Source organism: Serinus canaria, chromosome 3, assembly GCF_022539315.1.
Source record: "Serinus canaria isolate serCan28SL12 chromosome 3, serCan2020, whole genome shotgun sequence".
Classification (NCBI taxonomy): Eukaryota; Metazoa; Chordata; class Aves; order Passeriformes; family Fringillidae; genus Serinus; species Serinus canaria.
In genome coordinates this window covers 76,443,617-76,453,853 of record NC_066316.1, presented here as the reverse complement: position 1 = coordinate 76,453,853, position 10,237 = coordinate 76,443,617, and positions in this window count along the sequence as shown.

Sequence of the window (10,237 nt, the reverse complement as noted above, 5' to 3'; positions counted from 1 at the left end):
TATACCACAGTTCAAACAGAAATTTCTGAGAGGTTTCTGTGGTGATGTCCTGCTGAAAGTAAAACATAATAATCTTCTGGCTTTCTGGTGGCTTTCCAACTTAAAATTTATGTTAAAACTTTTTTTAATGAGTATAAAAATTTGAACTGAGTATTAACTGCTCCTAACAACTACCTGAGTCCTCAGAGAATATAAAACTTTAGATCTAAAATGGAAACAGCATATTTTTAAAGGAGTGATGATTCATATGTTCATAACTGGGGAAATGCGTGCTCTTCACTCCCTATCCAAACAAGAAAAAAAATAACAAGAACATTCATATTACAAGTCTAAAATCAGGATCAAGCAGTGTGCCATTAAGGTCCCATTCAAATAGAGGTTTGGGAACTCAGTGTCAAACCTACGCAAATGGGGATAAAAATCTTTTCAGCATGGCTTATAGACAAAACTCCTGAAATCCTAGTTCTAATACCTAGATCACACCAGTTTGGGGGTTTTTGGTTTTTTGTTTATTTGTTTGGTTGGTTTTCTTTCTTCCAGTCACCTGGCCTGCTGGTTGCATCTTTCCCATTGAACCCCTGTGTCTTTGACAGCCAGGCCAGATGTTCATTTACCCTGGATTTGATGAGAGGATGAAAAGCTCTTTGACAGAAATCTATATCAGTTCTTGGCATTGCCAAAAAAATCAATGCCAAAAAGCTTTGTGCAGTCATAGATTCATAGGATGGCTTGAATTGAAAAGGATCTTAAAGATCGTCTAGTTCCAACCCCTGTGCCATAGACAGGGACATTTTCCACTAGGTCAGGTTGCTCAAGGATGCATCCTTTAACCTGCCCTTTAACTGTCCCAGAGATGATGCACCCACAACTTCACTGGGAAACCTGTTCAAGAGTCTCATCACCCTCTGAGTAATTTATTTCTTGGCATCTAATCTGAATCTCCTTTTAGTTCAAAACTATTCTCTCTTATTCTATCACTATATGCCCATATAAATAATTACTCCCCTTTTGTTCTAAAAGCCCCCTTTAGTGGAAAGTGCTGTAAGATCTCCCATAGGTCTTCTGTTTTCCAAGCTGAACAATCCTTACTCTCAGCCTGTTTTTATGGGAGAAGTGCTCCAGCCTGCTGATCAACTTTGTGGCCCTCTTCTGGACTCACTGCAACAAGTCCATGTTCTTCCTGCATTGGGATCCCAGAGCTGGATGCAACACTCCAGGTAGAGTCTCACAAGAACAAAGGGGAGGGGAAGAATCACCTTTCTCAACCTGCTGGCTATGTTTTGTGGTACAACCCAGGAGGGGGTTGGTTTTTTGGGCTGCAAGTACGCCTTGTTGGCTCATGTCCATGAGAACCCTCAAGTCCTTCTCTGCAGGGCTGGTCTCTGTGATTTCTCCTCCCAGTCTGTACTCATGTCTGGGAGTGCCCCGACCCACTGCAGCACAGGGCACTTGGACCTGTTTTTTCTCACATTTGTACAGGTCCCCTTGGATGGCAACCCTTCTTTGGGTTGCGTCAACCGCGCCACTCAGCTTCATGTCACCTGCAAACTTGCTGAGGGTGCTGCTGATATCATTGTCTATGCCATTGGAAAAGGTATTGAAGAACACCTGTCCCAAGACAGGGATCTGAGCAACACCAGCCATCACTGGACTCCACCTGGACACAGAGCTGTTAAAATAAAACTCTCTGGCTATGATCATCCAGCCAATTCCTTATGCACAGAATAGTCCACCCTCAAATACATGTCTCTTAAATCATCACACCCATCTATGCCTAATGTCTTAAAAAGTTACCTAATCCCTGACTCTTTCTGGACTAATGCAAGTTAGTTTTGAACAACCTTCATTTTTATTCTCTTCCTAGAGGAACCTATGTAAATAGCTTAAAGAACCTTGGGAAGTCTGCTTGCTTTGAAATTAAACTAAATAATCATGCGAATCTCTCTGAAGAGAGGCTTCTTTGGGATAAGAAAATGACACAGGGGTTATATCTTTAAAACAGAATCAATGATATTGTTAGTGGCCATAGCTTTGAATGGAAGTGTCATACTGTGCAAGTTAGTTGTAGATGTTAAATGATTTTGTTCAGCATTGGTCCACTTTTTGGCAAATCACTTCTACCTCTTATTCACCTTGCCATTGCTTTCTGCAACCAATAATGGAACTCCCATAATACATAATGGGATCCCTTGGTATGCAATTTAATCAGTGACATGTTAAATGTGGAGGGAAAAGGCAGTTACACCTGAAGGCAGATTCTTCTTTAGCTTAACTTTTATACAGTGTGGCAACATTAGGATGAATAAAGAAAAGAAAAGAAAGAAAATGGAGAAGAGCTGGTAAAGAGAGGTGACAGAAGGTAAAGGTAATTTGCAATTTGTATTTTATTGATGTAGTTAAGAGAAAATATTGTGGAAACACAAAGAGTGTTTAGTATGAACAGAGCCTGTGTTTGGGTGATAGCTGAGAGATAAATATAATGTGGAATTTGGCACAGATACACAGGCGCCTGAGCAGCTTCTGGAACCACTTCTCTTTCAGTATCCATCACATACATCACAACAGAGCTGTTTTAGTGGTGTAAATAAATGGGACTCGTAAATTTATCTGTGTTAGCCTAAAAAGTTGTACTAAACTAAATAAAATAAGGACAGAAACCTGTTAAACACAGAGTGCAGAAGCATTGCACAAGAAATGAAATATGATTTACGTCCCTAGCTGGAAGAGCACTCCTGCCTTATCTTCACAGGTTATTTGGGAACAAGTATGAGAGCTTAAAGTAGGCATCTGCTCAGCAGGTATAAATCACTGCAAAACTGGCTATGTAGCTGTATTTCTGAAACAAACAACCAAGACACATTTCCGTTATATTTTCCCTTGTCTCTCTTGTCTGGTTTAGCTTCTCTATTTTTTAAAGGAGGCAGAACTTAAAGCATTGACCAGTGTTGTGGGAAAGTTCAGCTGCAGGCTCAGACTGTGTCCATCTCTAGAGACTTGAGCACATTGTTTTATTCCCTTTTCCTCTATTGTCACTTAGCCCCTATTTTTACACATTTTATTCTTTCAAGTCATTGCATAAATTGTACCAACTGCAACTGGAAGTGGGACCAAAACTTAGGGATCACACAGCCTTGTTGTTGGGTGATGGGAGAACTGTAATGCATAAATAGGCTGATTTATGTGGGTATGATCCAGTACAAGAGGTCAAGGCCTCTGGTTGTGCTCCTTCTCAGAAGTGACATCACAGTTTAGAGGGTAGGTCGTGAACTGCTTTAGATCACAGAGATGGTCACTCATAGAAGATGAAGGTCACAGGTCACTGTGGTGGTCATCCAGATGTGGTGGGCTTTGCAGAAGCTCAGAAAGTGCCTGGCCAGGACTGGGGGCTGCTGGAAGAGGCAGAGTGTTTTGCTTTGCTCTCATCCACCATACCCTGCCCACTTCCACAAGTGTGGACTGGTCCTATCTCTTGCTTGCATGAGATAATTGACTGAGAATTCCCTGACATGCTCTGTTGTGGGCTTTAACTTCAGCTTAAGCAAGATATGCTCAATCTAACAGTGTGTGCTGAACTGTGTGTGGGAAACTGTTTAGACAACTGTCCAGGGAATTTTTTGGGGGTTTTTTGGTGTTTGTGTGTGTCTAGACATTCCTACTTGAGCACATTTTAGGTATCTACGGTCATTGTTTCTCCAATAGGAATCCACTCTCAGATTTCTTGGAAATTTCATTTCTTGATCTTTGAGAAGATTCCCTTCATTTACTATGGGTTTACAAATGTCTTAGTCTTTAGCTTTAGCTCAAACCAGCACTTGAAATGTGCAGAGGCTTAAAATGATTTGTACATCCAGCCATGCACTCTGTCTTCATGGAAGAATTATATTAAGTTCTGCTTTGTAACAGGCCAGTAACTTTTGAGCCCAGTAAGGCTTCTGCTTCTGCCTCTACCTAACTGTGAAAAAGAAAGTAAGTCTGAAAGCCTCTATTACTTCTAGTGAAAATTTTGTTTGAACAACAGCTGTGAACTTTGGCCCAGGAAGAAGAAAAAAAAGAACTCACCCTTGAATATTTTACAATTTTCGGTGAAAAGCATTCTCTTTTTCTTTGAAATAGCACCAAAACATACTTAATTTTTTATTGATCTGACACTTGGAGTATATAATTTTGTCTTTTTACCTTTAACCCTTACTGTGATGATATTTGTTATTACTGTCTTACCTGGTTATTATTTTCACTGTTTACTATTATTTTGTCTATTCCACTCAGAATCCTTTCTAACAGGAGTGTTTTTATTATGCATAAACTGATGCACCCAGCTGCATATTTCAGGATCTCCTGCACTATGCCTTATTTAAATTACCTGCATGTCTTTCACAGGTATTTCAGTAAAAAAGCCCTGGTCATCAGACAAGGGAGAGTAGCAATATCACTCGTCATCTTCTGATGATCTTCTCTTAGTAATTTGTGATGATAAGGGATTGAAAATGAAATTAAAATTCTTTTGTAATTTCATTATCTTGGAAGTGATTTTATAGTCTACTGAGAATTAAATGTTGAAGTACAGCACAGTGTACAAAATAATTCCTCTTTTAATACATTTTTATAGCACTCAGATGAGCAGAAGCACAGCTCAGGTCAAAATTAGCCTGTGTATTACTCAGCCTTCTAGGTCTTTAATTCAAAATGAAAATTAAACAACACTGTTTCTACCAGAGTAGTTCATCCAAAACCAGCTAAGACAATAATTTTTCATTTTGAAGGGCTCTTACTGAAACCATTTCAAGGTGGTTTTTAAAATTGTTTAAACCCAAAATTGAAACCCCACAATCCTCTGTAATAAAAAATGTGAAGCCCCTTTGCATTAATTGCATTGCCTGCCTATTACAGCTAATGTGCACTTGTTAAAAAGCTATGATGCTGAATTTAAAAGCATAATGCCTGAAATAAAATTCACATGGTATCCAAACCTAATGAATTTTTCAGGAGGTTCTGCTAGACTTTCAGGTATCTCTATAAATAAAACATTAGCATTTTAGGATTATTTTGATAATTCCACTGGTAAATCCTAATGAATAGTAGAGGTTGCATGTTTTGTTAACCAAGTTTCTGACCTCTGCAGCAGATGTTAGATCACACAGCAGCAGACTTGATGATGGGATCACTACAGATGGCAAGAAACCAGTTAGAAAGGGACAGTTCATCTGATACATGAGAAGCAAAGGGCTCCTAACTTATTTCACAGTATTTTCTCCCAGGGTCTGTAATGAATCCAGAACAGAAATAAAATGGTTCTTTCCCTAGTTAATCTGTGAACTTGGCTATAACTTCATCCTCAGCAACTTAGCTCACCTCCCTGTCGCCCCTTGCCAGTGGCACAGCGGAGATCCCTGTGCCTGTGATGGCTTTGCCTCTGATTCCTCCAGCACCGTGACCCTCCAGTGCCCTCTGGGGCAGTCTGTTGGCTTCTCTGCCCTTGTGCTACAGCCTGTGGCAGCTACAGGGCCAAGGTTTAGGACCCAGCCTGAATATGATGCACACGGGCAGAGGCACCTAAGAAATGGTTGCTGCCTGATTATGCTCTGACTTCTCAGCTTGAGGAAACCACAGAGAGAGCCATACCTAACGCCCCATCTCCTCAGTGTGTGCTGAATATGCAACTTGTTTGCTGCACACTAATTCCTTCATCCTGTGATTTTTCTCTCTTCTGTTTTTGCTTGTTTGCTTGTTTTTGGATATTTCTTTTAATTCATTTGAAATGAATAAAAGGCACCATTCTTTTGAAACAAATTAAGATCTTCCATAACATTTGCATTCTCTGCTGAATCCAGCATTTTCAGTGTCAGCCCCAGCAGCAGTATCAGCTGCCTTTGAAGTCTTTGAAGTCTCCATAGCTCAGGCTAAAGGCATTCAAAAGGGAAAAAGTATCAGGTTGGCAGAGGTAAGGGGGAGAAGGCTTTTTCTTTACCTACAGCCACTCTTTACACTGTGAATGGTAGAATTAGAACACTTTTAAAAATAAAGCAACCCATTGATTTTTCCTTCAAAAGAAGCTTCAGCCTAAGCCAGGGTTATTTGAAAGTCTTCTTAGTGTGACCTGATGAGTTGGAACCACAAGTGTCCATTTTAGGGGGTAAAGAGGAAAGGGAAGTGATTTTCTATAGACCTTTTTTCCAGTGTTTTAAAATATCCTGTACAGAAGTCAGAGTGAATCTATATTTTAGGGGAAAACCATGAGCAGAAAGCTGCTATAAAAACTGATTGAGATTTGCCCATCATGGTACTGCAGTTTTGTCTTGCTATTCAATTCCTCAAGAAAGAGATGGGCGTTGCTAGCTCAAAGACCCCCAGCTGCACAAGAGGCCACTCAGCAGCCTTGCCAGGAAAATGGACTTTTTTCAGAACCATGGTTGAAGTGAGAGGCAATGACTGGAAGCTATGAGGAGTTCAGCTAATGCCACATAGATTGCAGCCAAAGGGTAGACACAGTGTAAGAGGAAGATACGAGGGCAAACTCTCAGTGTCTCTGGCCATGTTTTCTCTGAGATCAGAGGCAGGGTGCATATGACATGGAACCTCTTCAACCTATAAACCCAGCAGAGAGGATTATCTCCTCAGCTGTGACACTGTGCTAATGTGGTCACACTACTTCTGGACCCTTCATGCTCCAGGAGATGTGCATAACACACCAAGTTCATGAACAGTTCCCAACTTGTCAATGCCAAAGGCTTGACAGTTGTTAGAAAAATAGTTGGGGCAATACTTTTGAAATAATTTCTGACAGACTGGAGACCTACTGATTTATTTAAAATATCAGCTTGACAGCTTGAGTAAGAGAAGAACTAGAAAGATTTTTAATATTGGCACTGTCTCATTTGGAACTGAAAAACTGATATTTTGCAAGAGTGAACTGAAAATCCAGTGGGGTGGAAAATCAGATTGGGTCTGTCAAAATGTTTCATTTAGCTCAGTTCAAGAGCTTTTGTGTGATGTTTCTCATTTGGAAACATAATTGCCTGTTAATTCTGTTATCCCCTAAAAGACATTTTGACCAAGAAAAAGCACCTTCATGATTTTAAAAATCTCTAAATGGGATTTAGTGAAAATTCTGAAACTTTAAAAAATGGTAATTTCTGAGGAATTATATTAGGAAATGCTGGGGTTAGCTGTACTGGTGGTTTCTAAGAATTCCTTTGTTTCTGAAAAAATTCCAGTGTGCTGTAGGCAGAGTAAAATTGAAAGTAAGTTTTCAGCTAGAATGACGACTGGAACCTTAAGTCAGTGAAGGAGCATGCCTTAAAATCAGAGTGTAGCCTGTGTTACTTATCACTATGAGTAGTTGCATTCACCAGGTAAAGGGTAATATGATCCAAAGAAATTGACTGTTGGATAGATCCTCGGCCACAAAAAGATTTTGGTTACTAAGGGCAAAAATAAATACAGATTAATTGTCTTTACTAGAAACAACGATGTCAAAAGGAGAGCTCAGAAAATTTTCCTAACAAGTATATGGGAGTTTGCTCAAATATGTTCAATCATATTTCTTTCCAGTGTTAGTGACATGCAACAGGTAGCAGAGAAACATTTACACATATTATCTCTGGACCAATATCCTATTAATAAGAAAAGACCAAAGCATCTCAGAAAATAATTTTTCTCTACCTTGTGTTACAGTGTGTGATAATATATGCAGTATTGCTGGATGTGTGTTACTTCTTTGGAACAAAATAAGAAATGAATTTAAAAATTATGCTAGGTCTGTGCAATAAAACCGTTTTTCACCAAGTTTGAGAGTGCTGGACTTCATGCTTATAAAATGGATGATCTCGGTTTTTAAAACTAGAAATATAATGAATGCAGGGGATGTTGCCTAACACTGAAGTTAGGAAACCACATCCTTTTCTTTAGCCAGGAAAATTAATCCTCCCATGTGAATTTGCTAGTCCTTTTCTTGCATGATGGTTGAATGCTGAATGTAATGGACCTTTTATCTCTTCATTTGAGAACTGCTTTGAAACTGAGTAAGTCTTACTGTCACCCTACTTGGAAACCTCTTGTAGACATTTATTTTCTTAATCTTACCCAATCCTTTACATCTTTAATTCCTTAAATAAACAAGTAATTAATTTCACACGGTAAGATATTTACTCCTGCCCATATGTTATATATATATATATATATATATATATATATATATATATATATATATATATGCTCTCTCTATGCTTTTAAAAAAAATAATCACAACTTTTTAAAAAATAATCACACCTCTAATTCCCTAAGTATATCTTTCATTGTTATATGATGACAATGCTGCAGATGTACCTGTTTCAAAGGCACAGTGAGAAAATGGGGAAGAACTTCACAGACCCATGGGTGGGTGATGCTATTTTCAGTTTTCTGCAGTGGCACACTCAGCTTCCAATCTTTATAACTTTTGCACTTGAAATTTGTTTTGGACATCATGACTTTGAAAAAAATTAGTCCATTGGCTGTGAGTAACCTGCTTAATGAGTTTTAACGTGTTACCCACTACCTGCAGCATGTGTTTTAATTTCCAGGTCTTTGATTCATCCTCATCATTAGTGGATGACTCAGTTTAAAGGACAAAAATTTCATGAGAGCAAGGTAATCCATTTCTGCAGAAATGGGTGAGGAGAGTTTCTTGTCTCAGGAGGGAGTTTCTTTTGTAACTTTACAGAGCCACTATTATTGCCAGAACTGACTGCTACACTGCCTTTGCAACATGAGTTCATACTGGTTTTAACAGGAACCTACCTTGGCATGTTTACATGTATTGTCTACATTACACACTCCAGTACAGGTGCCAGAGGCTAACACAGGTACCAGAAATGTTGGGGGAGAGGACTCCAAGAATTAAAAGGTGGTGACATGAATATTTTCAGTTTAAAATCATAAATAAATACAGGAAATTGGCTTCCTTTTAAAGTTCTTGTTAAAAATATATATCCTAATGCAGCAGAAGACAATGTTTCAGATACTGTTTGTGCATGAATCAGTAGTTGTTTTAATACCTCACCAACATGACATTTTTCTTTGTTTTCTTGCAGGGTTGTTTTCTGAAGTAATGAATCATCCATTATGCTCTCAAACAGAAACTAGCCTTTTGGCTAAATGAAACATGTGTAGCCTTTGTTCAGTCTGTCAGTTGCAAAAGGATTTAGTGTCATGTAGAAAAATAATAATTACTTTCCTTCCTGCTCACATGATATTAGGAGGAATAAAATTTGGCAGGCCTGTTGGGCAAACTGAATTTTTCTTGTTCCTCAAATCTTTATGTTTTACATTCTGCATGCTTCTGTGGTCTAAAGGAGCTGAGATTTTTGATATCCACAGCATTTATATTTGCAATGCCCTTTAATGGAGCTTGTGAGCACTATAAAATGAGCCCCTTTTCACAGACAGGACGTGCTAGCATTGATTTGAAGGCTTGCTTGTTGAGGGTCACCTCAGTTTTGAAGTTACAACCTCTTAGTGTTGGGTTTATATCTTCTTAGAGTGCAAACTTAGCCTAACAGATGGTATAAGGACAGTCATGCCAAAGACATTTTACGTGCATCTGTTTTGATTATTAGGATCCACATGACTGCTCAGGAGTTGCACAAGCAACAGGGGTTTTCAGGTTTTCAGCACCCAAGGAGACCAAAATGAAGCTGTCTTTCTTCAAACGTCCTTTAAATTTAAAATGAACAAACAATCATTTGTTACCACGTAAAATTAATGTCCGTTTCCAGTGGTGCTCCAAGTGGAAGCGAGATTTTTTTAGAATAAAACCCTTGTTCCCAGGCAGTGCCCTCTAGGAGTCAACTATTGATGTCATTCTAACTTATGAAATCCACCAACATTTTCAATCTGAGTTTTGATCTAATTGTTGTAAAAACGTCCTATACACTAAAAGCTACTGATGACCTTCAAAAGTAGCTAACAAAGGCTTGTTCTCTGCTTTAGCAGGTTCAGTATTTCAACTACTTTTCAAAAAGGTACATTGGATTCTTCATATGATTGTGGTTGATGAAGCGACTCTGAGGGATAGCTCTAGTCTCATTTGTCCATTTGTTAATACAATATTTTTCTTCAATAGCTAGACAATTTTTTAAAACCCCCAACCCCTATACATTTTCAAATTCCCTAGGGGTTTCTATTGCAATTTATGACCTTTTGTCCTCTTACATTTCAGTTTTGAGTGATTTTTCTCTTATAACTATTTTTATTGTACAGG